Source organism: Balaenoptera borealis (assembly GCF_965194805.1).
Source record: "Balaenoptera borealis genome assembly, chromosome: 3".
Taxonomy (NCBI): Eukaryota; Metazoa; Chordata; class Mammalia; order Artiodactyla; family Balaenopteridae; genus Balaenoptera; species Balaenoptera borealis.
The window spans coordinates 102601773-102619017 of record NC_138866.1 but is presented as its reverse complement, the minus strand read 5'-3'; the positions used below and the strand labels follow the sequence as shown (position 1 = coordinate 102619017).

The 17245-nt window shown below is 40.3% G+C and overlaps 1 pseudogene across 1 annotated transcript; it reads right to left on the bottom strand.

Moving 5' to 3' along the window:
* Positions 1–675: 675 nt before the first annotated feature.
* Positions 676–3234, bottom strand: LOC309626798 (tyrosine-protein phosphatase non-receptor type 12 pseudogene; annotated as a pseudogene). Its single transcript has one exon. The product of its transcript is annotated as a tyrosine-protein phosphatase non-receptor type 12 pseudogene (transcript).
* Positions 3235–17245: the final 14011 nt, after the last annotated feature.

Genomic DNA, 17245 nt, shown 5'->3' with positions numbered 1-17245 from the left:
TGGCAGGTCAAATATCCTGAAACATACATATATTCTGATAGTCTTCTAATCCCAGTTGAGTTCAAATATTAAAGTAACACACACGAGCTAAGAGAATTCAATATTGTTCCAAGGCACTTACTGAATCTCCATAACTAGATGAAAACAAGGACAATTAGGATGGACAATTAGACAGTATATAATATAAAAATAACTTTTTGCTTACAATTTACAAAATGTATTATTATTACAATCTTTGATCTCTGATAACCTGTAATGCTGGCTGCATGAATCCAGCAATTTTAAAATTCAGAAACTATTTTCTAAAACTTCAGGGCAAATAATTTACAAATAAGGTACACAAAGATTTAGACCATGCAGAAATTTCTTACATCTTCTGTTAATAATATTTTATGACTGTAACTTTATCAAATTATATACCTACTTGCCCTGTACATATACAAAATAATGCATACATGATAAAACATTAGCAAAAGAGTAGTCCTTAAACTCAATTTATCATAAAAGTATTACTATATTAACATGTCTACAAGCAGCGTGTAACAGGGTTAAGAGACATTAAGGCAATAATACTTGAAGTTACAAAATAAACCGTATGTAATACTTTTTCCTAAGTGTAATATAAGGCAGGTAGATGGTCCCAGCAAAAAACACTAAGGTAACAATCTACACTGCTGTTAGTCCCACATTTTTAAGATGGAATACTATAAATCTGGCTTTCAGTGGCACTTGAATTTTCCAGTATAATTTAAAGTGTCTTTTAGTTCCCTGAATCATGTCCATTCTGAAGGTGGATCTCTTGGTCCTTTGGGTTTTCCACAGCGATTACCAAAACCAATCTCTGTGGCTTCTGTTGGACTTTCTGATATTTGATCTTTCTTGTTACTGAAAGTAGGTGGACATTCTGTACAAGTCTCTGTATGAATACCTCGTGCTGGATGGTCACATGTTTCACTTCCAGAGGTTATCAAGCCTTCAGGTTTTCTTTGTTCACACTGTTCCTGATTTTGAAGTTCACTCCACTCAGATCTTACAGGTGTATTATGTTCACTGGCCAATACAAAAGACTCAGGAGTTCTTTCAGGTAGGGGAGGAGGCGAATCTTCACTAACATCAACATCTTTTTCAGCACCTGAATGTATTGTTCCTGCTATATCATGTCTAGCAATGGACATTGATAATACTTTCCTTGTAGAAATGCTTTCAGTACTAGCGGCAGCAGAAACAGTGGCACTTGCTGTTGAAATACTGGTTTTATTCTTGGTCACAGCACCATCAGAGTTCCTTTCATCAGAGTCCGAGTCATCAGACTGAAGAGGATTAGTAAAACTGAGGGGTGCTCTGAATAGAGGGGAACTGTTGTGATGATCTGTGAGATCATGGGTTGCAAGTTGTGTCGTGGGGCTTGGTGTTGAACTCCCAGTTTTCATTGTTTGACAGTGGGTATCTGAGGATTTGCCTTCAGAGGAATCAGGCATGGGTAGAGTATTCTCAGGTCCATGAAATGACCACGGTGCATGTCCTTTCTCATCAAGAGGTAAGCGGTCTGGCCTTGGAGGTGTGTCTGAACTCTTCTGTGATTCTTCTGGTAGGATAACTGGAGCTTTATTTGACTGTGTTGCATTGCCGTCCACACAGGAATTCTGGGAAATATCATCAATTTTTAGATCTCTTGAATTCAATTCCTGTGATTTAAAGATTTTATCAATTGTACATGGTGAAGCCGAAGCCGATTTAATTTTAATTGCATGTCCCCTATTCAAGAGTGTGTTCCCTTCAAAACTTTTTGGTCCTTCTTGAAGAGGGACCTTCTTAATCTCAAAACTTAAATTTCGCTCCAATTTTTTATCTATTTGTTCAACAGTTGATTCATTTTTCCCTGTAAGTTCTGTTGATTTATTATCATTTCTGTTGAGGTCTGTTGAATGTTGTTCTGATGAAACCACGTGCAACACTGGCTTTGGATGGTATCTGTCATTGTCCTGCCACACAGTAGTGACTGTTGGAAAAGCTGAAGGGGGAGAAGGTGTCAAGATGGGTGGCACTGGGTGAGGTTCTGGAGGCTGCAGTATTTCTTCCTTAGCATCCCCTTCTACAAGGCAACTGCGGGTCCTTGGTGGTTTTGGAGGGGGAGAATCTTGTTTGTCAGGATCTATGGAGCTGACCATATTTTCAGTGTTAATTTCATTCACTCCATCAGCAATTTTCTGGGCTCCATGAATTTCATATAGTTGTAGCTGTTTTTCAAACAGTTGGGCGATAGCTCTATGAACAAGCTCATACTGCTCCTTAGTTTGTACTGCAGAATGCCTCTGTGTTCTCATTTCTTGTATTAAGTTGAAAACATTAAATTCCTCTGGTATTTTCCCAGCTTTTAGTAAATTCCACATATAATCTATGGCACAAATGGCACCTGTTCTTCAACAGCCTGCACTGCAATGAATACAAATAGGCACATCTTCATGTTCTTGGTATTTCCTCATTAAGCTTATCATGTCCAGAATAGAATCAAATGATGAGGGAACATATCATGGTCTGGCCAGTTCACATAATGAAACTGATATAGCCTACGAGATTCATTTTGAAATTCAAGTAAGAGTGTCCTAATGAAGTAGTCTGTTCTTGCTTGTTCAGCTTCACAAGAAATTTTAAATGGTGCAAATGTTATAGGGTCTTCTCCATACAAAGGCCAATAGCGCTCACATTTTTTCCTTCCCATCTCAAATTCACGACAGGCCATTACAATGATTACAACATTGTACTCCCATATCATCCTCCAAAAATCTATTACTGTATTTGCTAAAGGTCCTTGGGTTGCCACATATGCTTTTGGCCCATAAACACCCTTAATAAAATTTGCATTGATATAGTCTGAATCTTGAGAAGGTGTCTTTAAAGTCAACGTAACTCGGCTGTGATCAAATGGCAGTATGTCCTTATATCTGTTCTTTTTAACATTTTCTTCTTTTTCTCCAGTGGCTGTGGGATAAATCTTTTCTGTTCTATACTTGGTTGACAATCTTCTTAGTCGTTTCTCAGCTTGCTGACATACTGGATCTGGACACCATGAAGTCCCGGGCGAAGTTGTCCTCCCCATTGTGGTCCGGACTCTTCATGGCCTGGACCCTCTGTATGAATTTCCTCAGGATCTCCACTGGCTCCATCCTCCCGCGTCCCCCCGGCTGCGGTCGCTGGCCCCCCCGCCGCCCTCCCGCCCGGCGCAGAGCCCGCTCAGTCTTCCCCAGCTCGCTCCCCCTACCCGACCCCTCTCTCCCGACCCCCGCCGCTCCCTGCTCCTCCCCACCGCCCAAGGCGGTGGCAGCGGCGGCACCAGCCCGGCTTCCGATCCTACAACTTCCAGGAGCAGCCGCCGCTCTCCCACAGTACGGGGCGAGCCACTGCGGCTAGCGCCAACCCCAACCCCAGCTTGCTCCATCCTCCTTCCCCGCCCTCCTCCTGCTCTGCCGGAGACGCCGCCACCGCCTTAGGAACACGGCTCTCCGACCGCCCTGCCCCCCCCCCCCAACCCCTTCCCGGTTCCTCCTTCCCTCCCTCCCTCCCGGCTAGCAGCCGCAGCCGCCTCTCCCCACGGGCGCGCCCCCGCCGCCACCCAAACGCTCGGCTCCGCGCAGCGGCTCCCGGCAGGCGGATTCTTAACCACTGTGCCACCAGGGAAGGGAAGCCCTTTGGTTTATGCACTTCTTAAAAGTAAAATGCTGCCTGGGAATTTTTCCTCTGAGATCTCTGCAACAGCCGAAACCAAATATATCTTCTCTGACAAATAACAGTTCTGTATTATGACTAAAAATATATATATATAATCTGGGGAAAACACATACTCTGTCTGCATAAAATAGCAATAATGGGACCAGTATCTACCACTTCTGTCATTTGTGCTTTTAACTGCTTTACCAACAACTCTATGAGAAGACATGTGATAGACCTGAATCGGCATTTTCCTCTTTCTTTTTGGGTTAAGAAAATTAAAGTAAGTCTTGAATCTGATGCAACAAAGACAGTTATCTTTTAAGAGTTATCTTTTTCTCGTGACTCCACCCAAAAACCTGAGAAATGTGCTCTACTTGTCTGCCCTTGTATTATCCCTACCTTCTATGATGTTTGTTTCTGGTCTTTCTTTTCCTTCAAAACTAAGCTGTGCTGACTTTTGAATCAAAACTCCAAAAGGTTGCTGACTAGATAATCAAGATAATTAGTGTTAAAGTGATCACAGGGGTTAGAGGCTGGATGCACAGTTCTTCTGGATAATATTTGTATTTTAACAGGATCCTTTATGGTTTTATGTAGTGAATAATCCATTCTAATTATCATTATTACTATTATTTTATTATTATTCTAATGTAGAAATAATTCACTTACTGGAAGCCATTGAAAGATTTTTGAGAATGTAAGCCCTCTAAATACTCCCTAAATGGATAAATGTATTGGTCAGGACTTTGATTGCAAGTGACAAAATCAACTTTCAAACCTCACAATTTCCATAACAAGAGAAAAATGACTAAAAGACCTCCTAATCAGGTGGTTAAAAGTTCTGATTGGCGGTTTAAGTCAGACACCCACTGCTGGATAATTAAACTGTGACCAGGGAAGGGGATCTAGAGGTTGACAGCCTCTATTCATTCTCTAAAGGATATTCTTTACATTATTTCTCATTCATGTTAATCTGGTTTAAAGTAGCTGAAAGTGGCTGAGCAAAACTTCATTAAAAATTACATGAATTTGACCTCCAATGTCTTCAAATCAGAAGTTATGGTCCCAATACAAGACAAAGCTTTTTAACTTTAAGGTATTTAAAATGACCATTTTCACAATGGGATAGTGTATGTATCCACAGACTTAGACACAGTGTTCAACCCTAGCACCCTAGCATTCCCTAACCACGGAAACTTGAGTAAGCAGCTACCTCTCCAACCAGCAGGGCAACTTTGAGGCTCAAAAGAACTTAGACATTTAAATAAGTTCCATTTCTCCTTCACAGAGCAAAACAAAGAGAACTAAATAGATTTAAATTTACACCTACACAAACACCACCACACACACACACACACACACACACTCAACTTCTCCAGCTGACTTAGAGGAGTCAATGCAGCCCGTAATGGATGGGCTTATTCCTTGCTGTAGCCCAGACACCGCTGAAACTTGACTCAAGCTGTGATGCATTTGACAAGGCCAACATTACTTGGGGTGATACAGAAGAAGGACTGATTATTTTCTATTCCACTTCCAGTTCAGCCCCAAGTTGCTTTTCTCTCTTGATATGTTTCTTTATTGCCTTCCAAATTCCAATGCTTACTCACAGGCTCCTTCTTTTGTTCATGAACATTAAAACCAAACCATTGTTATCCTAAAACTCACTTGGGTGTTCTCTAAAAGGGAGTGAGAAGCAATGGTGTTGGGAGGGGGCTGTGAGCAATCACCCACATCTTATTTTATCCATTATCTGCTGCAATGTCTTAAGCAGAACCACTCCCTCTCAAGCCCTTCTTTTGTGATGGTTTCCGTAAAGGATGACAGGGCAGCTTGCTTTAAAAAAGAGGAAAAAGAGGCCCTGGTTAATTCCTGTTAGAAATCTCATTTCAAGTTATCCTGATCATAGATGGGGATTTGGTCCCAGGAGAGCCCTCCGCTGACCTCACAGAAGCTTCTTGAAGCTAAAGGCCTTTCGAGCTGTCGCTGAAATGCTGATGCACGGTCGTACTCTAAAACACTGCACACAATCCTCTCTGAAAACCAAACCTGCAGTTCGAACATTATAGGGCGATTTCTTCAGCTCTTCAGAAAACAATTGCAAAGCTGCCGCAACAAAAATTAACTTCTTTGAAATTTAAGTAATTGGTCAATAAAGTTTATTCTGGATGAATATTGATTTGCCATCTAGTTTTTTCAGTTTTTATAATACAGCCAGCTTTTTCAGCCAGCTTTCTAGTTCTCAGATCTGAGTAAAATTACTGTTCATCCAGAGCTCTCATCATGCCCTTTGCAGACCCTTTCTGTTCTTGGTTTTGTGCCTGGTCCTCCCCTTGGGTGGCTATGCCAAAAACTGAAAAAGGTAAGCAAAAAAAAAAAAAAAAATCGTATAGGGGAGAGCGCTGAAAAATCTCTCAGAGGGGCTGAATTTTCATTTTAGCCTCACCTCTTTCTAGCCACTTAATATTGCAGGATCAGCATTCCATATCTGTAAAATGGGCACAGTATTTGCCCATTTGACTTCAGTAGAGTAGCCACAGGATGTAAACAAAAATACCAGTCATCCTTGGTAAAATGTGTTGCCTGAAAACAGAGAAAAATAACACGTGTGCACGCACATATGCAGCACAATAAATTTATTTAAAATTTTAGGGAACTTTATATTTTATATTACATGGCCCTTATATATTTTTTTATTTAAAAAGGGAATCAGGATTTACTTTCTAAAAAGTCACAGAAAGACCTAAGAGAGCTACAAGCCCAAAGCTCATTATTTACTGACAGAGTGTATAAATAACCATTAACACAAATGCTATGTCCACACATACATTTGACAAAAATTGAACTTATTTAGAATCATGGAGGAAACTTCTCCTTGCTAAAATATTTTTCTTTTATTTTTCAATATGCTTCTTTTACCAAGGCAATCAAAATGTACAAGGCATGTCTTCTTTACGAAGAGAGTTTGGAGGCAAATCTTTTCCTGGGGAAACATGACCAGATTTGACTTAATTGTTCAAAAACAAAAATGGTGGACTTCCCTGGTGGCGCAGTGGTTAAGAATCTGCCTGCCAATTCAGGGGTCACAGGTTTGAGCCCTGGTCCAGGAAGATCCCACATGCTGTGGAGCAGCTAAGTCCGTGCACCACAACTACTGAGCCTGTGCTCTAGAGCCCACGTGCCACAACTATAGAAGCCCGTGCTCCTAGAGCCCATGCTCCACAACAAGAGAAGCCACTGCAATGAGAAGCCTGCGCACCGCAACAAAGAGTAGCCCCCTCTCACTCCAACTAGAGAAAGCCCGGGTGTAGCAATGAAGACCCAATGCAGCCAAAAATAAATAAATAAATATATAAATTTAAAAAAAAGCAAAAATAGTTTTAAAATGAAAGTTAAAGATCTTTTAACATAATATAGTAAATTTTCTAGAGGTCATCCTTCTCCAGATACCATGCAGTTTGTATTAGCACATTCATTGTTCGAGAGGTTCATTTGTTGGCTGTTTCCATGACATGATACTAAGTAGTCCTTCAGTAATGCAAAAGGACACTTATACAAAACTTTTTTGTTTCCTTAAGTGATTTCAGAACTAAATTGAATGGAAAATACCTTAAAGCAGCTAGATCTTTCATTTACTTTTTAGAACAGGTTTTAAATATTCCTTACTTTTATTAATTTTTAAATTAATTTTTTATTGAAGTATACTTGATTTACAATTTTTTTTTAATAAACAGCTCACACAATTCAATATCAAAAACACAGACAACCCAATTAAAAATGGGCAGAAGACCTGAATAGATATTTTTCCAAATAAGACATCCAGATGGCCAATAGACACATGAGAAGATGCTCAGCATGACTAATTATTAGAAAAGCACAAATCAAAACCACCTCACACCTGTCAGAATGGCTAACATCAAAAAGTCTACAAATAACAAATGGTGAGGATGTAGAGAAAAGTGAGCCCTTGTACACTGTTGTTGGGAATGTAAATTGATGCAGCCACTATGGAAAACATTATGGAGATTCCTCAAAAAAACTAAAAGTAGAACTACCATATGATCCAGCAATTCCACTCCTGGGCATATATCTGAAAAAAATTAAAACGCTAACTCAAAAAGATACATGCATACCAATGTTCATAGCAGCATTATTTACAATTGCCAAGAAATGGAAGCAACCCAAGTCTCCATCAATAGATGAATGGATAAAGAAGATATGGTATATATATATATATATATATATATATATATATATATATATATATATATGATGGAATGTTATATAACCATAAAAAAGAATGAAAGTCTGCCATTTGCAACAATATTGATGGATCTAGAGGGCATTATGCTTAGTGAAATAAGTCAGACAGAGAAATTCCTTGCTTTTAAAAAGCAATGTGTAAAAGACCAACCAACGGTGAACAAAGAGCAGCACAGACAAGAACTACATGTTTATAAACAGGCACACTGAGCAGGGCAGTAGAGTTGGCTGCATTGAAACCCTAACCAGGTCTTATGGACACACAGAGAATCAGTAATTCTTATTACAGTCCCAGAGAAATTCGATGGAGTAACACATCACAAAATTAGAATTTGGGGGGAAGGGAACAGAAAGTCCATGAACCTGACTCTCCATTTCAGAATCTGATACCTAGAAACTATCAATGTTGATCAAGGTGAAAGAAAATGCTGTGTATGGAGATGCTTTATAAACTGTAGAATCATGTGTAAATGTGAAATACCACTGCCAAGTAGATTTGGGCACTTCAGAGGACATTACCTTTGGTTAAAATTTGGTAGTAAGGAGATGATAATAATCGGCACAGATGAAGTTTCCAAGTATTCAGTTATTATTCGTTTCCAAATGATCTGGTCCCTCATCATGTGGCACATGTATGCTCAGTTCAAATATTGAAATTGCAGTAATCAGAACACAAAATGAAAAACCAAATATCACATAAGAAAACAGGAAGACAATTTTCATGGGTAAACAAATGTGGTATAGTCATAAAGTAGAATCATACCCAGCAGCACTATGGATGAATCTCACAAACTTTATATGAAACAAAAGAAGCCAGATACAAAAGAGAACATACTGTATGATTCCATTTGTATGAAGCTCAAGAACAGTCAAAACTAATCTACAGTGACAGAAATCACCATATTTGTATGGAGGGTGGAACAGATTTCACTGGAGGTTGAGTAAAGAGACTCTCTGAGGTGAAGGAAAAGTTCTATATCTTTATTGGGAATTATTTATACAGGTACACATGTGCTAACCCTCATCTGATTCTCCAATTAAGTTCTATACATTACCCCACACACATTTTTAACCTCAATATATTTTTAAAAGGTGAGCACTCCTCTCCTCTCTCCTTTTCTCTTCCAGTTTCTTCTCCTTCATCTGTCCCTCTCCCTTTCCTTCCTATCCCCTCCTGCTCTTGGCTTCTCCCCCCCCTTCCACCCCCTCCCTTCCTTTTCTTCCTCTTCTCCTCTCTCCTCTCCCTCCCCCCCCACAAAACACACTACCCTTCTGTTTAACCTCATCTCTCTCAATCACCTGTCCTAGTCCCTGAGGAAGTAAGTCCTTTCTCTTTAATTTCTATGAATATTGACATAGGTTTTAAGCTGGATTAAGCATAAGCAATCCTCTGACACTCAGAGCAGAAACCTCCCTGAACTACTTTCTGTCTTCTCTGAACCTGGGATCCTAAGAGCTTCTGCTCACCCTGAGGGAGGGAACATGGCAATGAAGGGATTGATGGGGCAGGAGACATTGGAGAGTGTTGGGTCAAAGAGAGCAGGAGTTTTTCTAGCTCTTCTATAAACTACATGTGAAACACAGAAACATGTTTGCACGATTCATCTAACCAAATTCAATAATTATCTTAAAAGGACTTATTTCACCTGGACTTCTTGGCATGTTACTATATTATCCCATAGGGAACTTATCTTGACAACTTCCTAAATTATCCAGGGAAGCACTTCCAGAATCTTTAGGACCCAGTAAGTTACCCACAAGCTTAACTCAACCACTGATTTAAATTATTGCACAGAACGGTTTAACAGCCTGAGATCTATACTTTAGTGAGTGAGCAGTCTTATAATCACCACAGAGTTAAGAGACATCCCCCACTGAAGTTGTTGGATCTTAAACCAAGATAAAATCCAAACATGAAATAAATTGCCTCAATGGTTCCTGAAGAGTAAATATGCCATAGTTGGACTTACAGAAATACCATTGTTTCCTCTTCTGTTCAAACCACCAAAAATCCCATTTATCTGTTGTCTATCTATCTATTTACCTACCTATCTATCTACCTACCTATCTACCTAGCTACCTATTCCATTAGACAGCAAATGGTGAAACAGTTAACAGTGGTTATCTCTTCCTAATCACAGGAAGCCTTCTTTATCTCACTCACCTCTGAATTTGTTGTTTTGCTTTTACAATTAGCATATTGTTTTTGTAATCACAAAAAAAGACTGAAGGTGTAATAAAAAGTATTTCTAGGATGAAACAGAGATGAATGAGTAATAATAACAGTCTATACTCACTTTGTTGCCCATACTTTATAAAAACGTAAACCTGGCCATGCCTACCATTTGGAACAAAAAGCCACATGAGCCAGAAAGCCCTGACATTGACAGCAGTCTCTGCTCCGGTCATTTGATTTCCAAGAAAACATGTTGTGTGAACACTATGAGACATGAGGCTTTTTTATAGAAGAAATCAATCCATATCTATAGCATTTTTTTAATATCTAAACATGCTGGTTTTATAATGCGGTAGATAACGCGGGGCAGCTGAATTGCCAGGCCCGTTCACTATTCCTACAAAGATTAACATACCACTGAGTCAATCCTTCAAGCCTTCATTTTCAACATAATATTGAAATTAAAAGTTTCAGTTTGAGAAGGGCTCAATTAAGAAGGTACCTCCTTGAAACTCAGTGGAAGTTTTAGTACTTGAACTTAAAGGTTTTAACTTTCCATTGAACAGGAAAACAGACTCCAACGTATTAATGAGTGACTTTAGCACCACTTTATGCCAAGATGTCTATGCATATTGAACTTCAAAATGCAACATAAGCAAAAGCTGAAAACACTCATGAGTAATTCAGATCACATCATGTGTGTTAGAGTAGAGAAAAGAAAGATATTTTATCTTGAACGGAAAACATTATTTAGCATAAAAGGTCATTATGTGGGACTAGAGCCAAACAAAAGCATTAGAACACATGTCCTGTGCTCAGATACCTGAAAGAACTTCTTTAATAATTTAAATTGACGTGGCACGTGAATTAATGTCCCTTCCTCACCCCTTCTTGTTCCAGAGAAGTAACACTGAGTCTCCAGTAAAACAACTGTCCATGGACTGCCTGCATGTGTCAGACACACAAATGATAAAAGGCATGACCCCAGATCTCTAGAGCTTGAGTAAAGAATGCTACAACAGAAAAAAATTGGAGAACACAGGACAGTGCTAAATTGTGTAGTGCAGACCACAAGAATTATTGGAGATGTATAACTACCTGGGCCTGCAAGGAAACAAAAGGAACATTGATTTCTTGATTCTCACTTCTTTCTGCTTCAGTCTTACTGACAGATCCATCGTCCCAAAGTGAGGCTCCAATCGCATCACTCTTTCCCTCAAAAACTTGAGTGTCTCCCCCATGACTTGTTTGTTTGAAAATCTTTCCACTGACCTACCACTGGCCTCCAAGCTACCTTACCAGCATCCTCCTGCTATACCCATCACTCAGAAGCCTTCAGGGTCTAGGGAGGCAAGGAGAAATGTATAGCAGCCTGTTAGAAAACTAAGGGAAAATGAAATCTAGACAAGACCCACCTAAAAGCATTCATATTATAATTGGAAAAAATAATCTTATGCTGGTCAAACAAAATAAAACTGTGATCTACAGTCAACCTGCTGGGTCACACACTGCACCCCAGGGAGGCCATAGTAAGTCCTTTACCTGAGTGCTATTTGCCTTTCTCTTTGCTTTTTCTTGCTTTTTCCCCTTGACCTTCAATGCTCATAATTCCACATCTTCACCTTCAGGGCTGATCTTAAGTCTGCTTCCTCTAAGAAGCCTCCCAAATCCCCTCAAATCAATGCAATCTGTCCTTTTAAGTTTCATAGCTATAGCATTTCTATAACTTGTTCTCGTAACAATAAAATTTGTACACTTACGTGATGTTCTTTACTAAGTAGAAAGAAGGTTTCTTGAGATTAGGGATTTTCTTACTCATCTCTAGGTACATTGTGTTAGGTGCTCAACACATTTTTTTAAACTTCTTCTTATTTTTCTTTTCAAGTACACAACACTCGTTTGAAAAGCAAGCACAAAGATCGGCCCTGTTTGTGCTGCCACCATGGCTGCAGAGGGGAATGTCAGGCAGTTTTGTGTTTCAGTCACTGTATGGCAGCAGCTACACATGGAGTATTTTTAGGCCAGCTTTTTAAAACTCTGAGTTAGGGTAAACAAAACAAGGAATTGTATCACCTTCATCAAGACTCCATTGGCATATCTAAGCACCTGTTCCCAAAAGGGCCACCAATAGATAATAGACAAACTGAATTAAAATTACAACATGAGGGAATATTTTTTAACGTAATGCTCATGTTACTGACAATCTATGTGAGGGAGGAAGTCATGAGCACATGAAATGATTTTTTAAATTAGTTACATGGCAACTAAGGAAATGCCAAGACAGTCTACGTGGGCGTGTCATGTGCATGGTACCAGCAGAAAGTGGCATAAGTTTCAGACGAATGTGAGACCACTGAGGACTGGGCTGGACAGGGAAGTCTTTGGGAGGTGGGATAGGGTGGAATCTGAGGTAGGTGTTGAAGGCTATGTAGGGTTTGGATATAGAGGAGAGTAAAGAAGGCATTTGAGGAAAGTTCTGATGTGTGGCCTTGACAAATTTGCCTGCCCTCTCTAGGGGAAGGTTCTCCTCTGTATGATGGAAATATCTAACTGAATATTCTCTCAAGTCCAATGTCAACAACAGGAGTAAAGCCATAGTGCATGGTGTGTCTGGAGTCAATATGTCATACAGGTTCAGGTCACACGGACCTGGGCTCCTGTCCTGCTACTGCCACTTTCCACACATGTGACCTGAGAAGAACTGTGTAACTGATTTAAGCCTCAGTTGCTTTCATCTATAAAACGAATATAATACTAACAATGCGTACTCCATTGGGTTGTCAGAGGACTAAATGAGATAATGCATTGAAGTGGTTTGTACGGTACGTAGGATCTTAGATGCTCATTAAATTTAGCTATTATTTTTATTAGGAGAAATATGCCTATCTGAGAACTTGTAAGAAAACAGTCAGACTTTTCCTGTTTTCTCCAGAATTGGGACTACAACTTAAAGCTAGGGACTGACAGCTGACAAGAACATTCTGAAAACTCTTGAAAGAGCAGACACCTCTGTAAGGCTTTTTAGAGGTAACTCATAAGCCATCTCATCTCCCCTCCAGCCAGCACCTCATGACAACTGTCCCATCCAATCCACACAAGCAGAGGAATGTGCAATGGAGGGGGTGGGGCAATGGAGGAAATGTCAGAATGTAAGTCATCTGCCAGGGCAAGAGTTTTATATTATTTGTCCCCTCAGTTCCCCATGAAGGGGGAACAAGGAGATCAATCCTCCCTTAAAGCCAAGTGAGAGGGCCTTCAAGAGATTCAGTCAGTATATAAGGGTAAATGGTATTCATCCCGTGATCAGAAGTAGGTTTATACATACGTTGACCTGAGGAAAAGGACAAAGAGAGAGGGTGGGGAAGGGGGAAGGGATGCAGCCATGGAGCAGCTCAGATGCTCACAATTTGACAAGGAAAAGCTGCTGCGTGGTTTCCTGTGGGTCAGATGGACGTCATGGAAAAGGAGCCAAGTGAAGCCATCCTGCAGGCAACAGAGGAGGGTTACTCCAGCACCAAAGGCTGCAGGGATACTGCTTTGTCAGAGACTGAGACAAAGTAAGATCTGAGAAAAGGAAGATCCAGAATGGACCTTCTCCAAGAACCCCAGCCTCCACAGGGAAGCCCAGACACTCATAGCTCCCTCTCCCCGGAGCTAACACTGGGAGGCCTGAAACACAGACAGCGTTGATGTTGAGTCAGTGTTAAGAGTAACAGGGACAGCCCCAGAGGGAAGACCACACCAACGGCCACACAAGGAAAAGGGACTCATCCCTGACCCTCTCCCTACTCCTTAACACCAGAGGATCTAGAATCAGGGGAGAAAAGAAAAGAAGAGGGCAAGAGCAGACAATATCCTACCATCCTGAAGATCTCCTGGGACACAGATGGAGCCTGTGTTAAGTGTAAGGGAGGAGATAAGACTAGAGTTTAAATTTGTACTAGACGGGACTTTTTGAGAACGAGAGTGACCAAGATGCCATGGAAACTGATGGAGCTACCATTTAAAGAGCTTTAGCTGGCTGAAGAAAGTGAATGGAGAAAAAATTAGGATTTCACACGTGTGTGTGCCCCCAACAAGGTCAGTTACAAGTATAGTCAACCTAGAGGAATAATGAGAAAGGATATCAGAAAGATAAACTGCATCCAGATTGTGAGAATCTTGATTTATTTGCACTTGAAATTTATCCTGATAGTAACAGGGAACATTCAGTGCTTTGGACCAGGTCAATACAGCCCTTATGAGGGTTGAATGAGCTGTGGTGTGTAGGGTAGTTTAAAAAATGCTGCACCTAGAGACGTGGAGGCTGGAGAGGACATTGCTACAATAATTCTGATGACTCTGAGTCACTGGGGCCTACACCAGTGATGCCTGTTAAAATGGAATATAAGAGACAGACAGCAATGGTGTTTTACGTGCAGAATTTAAAGATCTTGGCAACCATCTAAATCTAGGGAGTAAGAATAAAGGATAACTAACTTGATTTGAAGTTCTTGAACCTAGATCATGATTACCATTGGCCACTACTCTCTCACCCCACACTTTGCTGGAAAGAAAGAAAAAGCTATGAATGGTGGTCACTTTAAGAGAAAATATGAAGAGCTCAATGTGGCCTAGAGTTGTTTCTCCTTTCCAACTCATCAAAAACTTCTTCACTCCTTATCCCACAACTTCCTCCCAAAGCTGCTGTTCCTATCACCGCGAGTCCTCCCCTCCTCTGAGAACGGAGCTGGTGCAGCATGGCTGGACTTACTGAATGTTGGGGCAGACGCATGGCTCCCTAAGAGATTTGGCTGTGAGTCTAGAAACAAAAACAATAACCCAGATTTCCTGACTCTTCGATCAGAGGTCACTGTAGCACATCACAAAACTTGTTCTGTGTGTTCACCCTAAAAGTGGGAGGTTTGGGGCTTCATCTACCCCATACACCCAGTGCATGAACACTCCCAACACCACCAGCTGCAGAAACCAGCAGCAGAGAAATTGTTTTCCTTCACCATTTGGGGTTGGGGGGGAGAAAGGGATGCATAATTACAAGTTGAAGAGTTAAAACACAAGCACTCACCACCCTAATAATCACTGTCTAACCCTAATGCCTTCCACTGGTAACAGGCTTGATGTATCATCTTGCTTCAACTGAGATACTTAGGTGAGCATGTAGAAGGCACCAGTTATATTTCCAATGCCTGGAGTTCAAAATTTCAGACCTAAACCAAGGCCACAGGCTCAGCCCTAGAGAGTCTCATGAACATCTGCTGACCCCTCCCAATTTCATCCACTTATTCAGTCATTCAAAATATATTTATTAAAGGCCTACTCTGTGCCAGGCACTAAGCAAAATAGACCTGATCTCAAGGAGCTCACAGCCTTGTCAGGTATGCATCAAAGACGTAAAAGCAGAATGTTATACCTGATATAAATGAGCAGAGGTTGCTATGGAATTGATCAGCCAGCAAAGACTTGGAGAGTCAGGGCATGCTTCCCAAAATTCAGGCATAAGCTGAAGGTGAAGAAGAAGAAGTCAACCAGGGAGAATCAAGAGGTAAGAGTCCCAGCAGTACAAAAGCTCCAAGGCAAGAATAAATATAGCTGAACATGCGATGGGCATGGAAGGTCAATTAAGTGTCATTGGAACCTAGAGAATGGAGGGAAGGGAAGGGGTTGGCAGCAGTAGTGGGGCAAAAATGAATAATACAAATGAATGCATATGCAAAACAGAAACAGATTCACAGACATAGAAAACAAACTACTGGTTACCAGTGGGGATAGGAAATGGGAGAGGGGCAAGTTAAGGATAAGGGATAAGAGATACAAACTACTATGTATAAAATAGATAAGCAACAAAGATATATTGTATAGCACAGAGAATTATAGCCATTATCTTGTAATAACTTTTAATGGAGTATAATCTGTAAAAGTACTGAATCACTATACTGTACACCTGAAACTAATATTATAAGTCAACTATACTTCAATTAAAAATAAGTAAATAACTGATTATAAAACAAAATTATACTTTACAACTGCAAAAAAGAAAAAAAAAGACATTCCAGGAGCCATATCATAAATGAAAGCTTTTGTAAAATAATTCAACAAGGAATTCAAAGGCAACACACAGCAGTCAAATTTATTTGGGGGGCAGGTAACTTTGTAGGCTAAATGAGAATGAATCAGGAATAGAGAAGAATATGACTGGTAACTGGGAAAACAATTAGGGGAAATAAGGATGGTTGGTGGTAGTAGGGCTGGAGAGAAAGGAAGGGAATAGATTATGAAACTATCATCAAGAGGGATTGTCAAACCCTGGTCTTAATTATACATGAGGAATGAAAGAAGGGATGGATCCATCCTTGAGTAGATGTATGGCATGCTGGTTCAGAGCAGAGGCTCTAGTTCTCTCACTCATTAGCTGCGTGACCTTGGCCAAACTTCGTAATCCTCTGCCCCTAGGTTTACTCATTTGTAAAATGGAAATAAGGACAAGACCCACCTTACAGAGTGATTATGCAAATTAAATGTGATAATGCACTTTAATAAAGTACTCAGCTATTAGCTGGCACATATAGATGCTCGTATTAGTCAGGACGTAGGCTCACCTGCTATAACCGAATCCCCAAATTACAGTGTCTTAAATAAGATAGGGTATATTTTCTTTTAAATATCCAGATTTAAGTAGTCCAAGGAAAGTTAGCTAGATGGACGAGGACTCTTTAATCTTGTTGCTCTGCCATCGTTAAGATGATTCGCTTACTTACATGGTCCAGGCCACCTCCATCCAGCTAGCGGGGAAAAGAAGAGAGGTGAAAAGGATGTACAGCTAAAATTCAGGAGTTGTGTCATTATAGATAAGGAGAGGATGCATATCAGGAGACAGCAGCTAGCAATATTCAATGTTAACATAATATAGAGATAGAAATCAACTGCTTGAATGAGAGGAGAAAAGTAGGAAAAAAGAATTTCTGGTAGGTGAGACTTGGTAAACTTAAGATATAAAATATTTCCAATGTTCCGTTGAAGGAGGAGGACTTAGATGAAACACTATTATATAAGGATAATGAGGAACCCAAAGGATTTGATCTCCATGTAATAGGGATATTG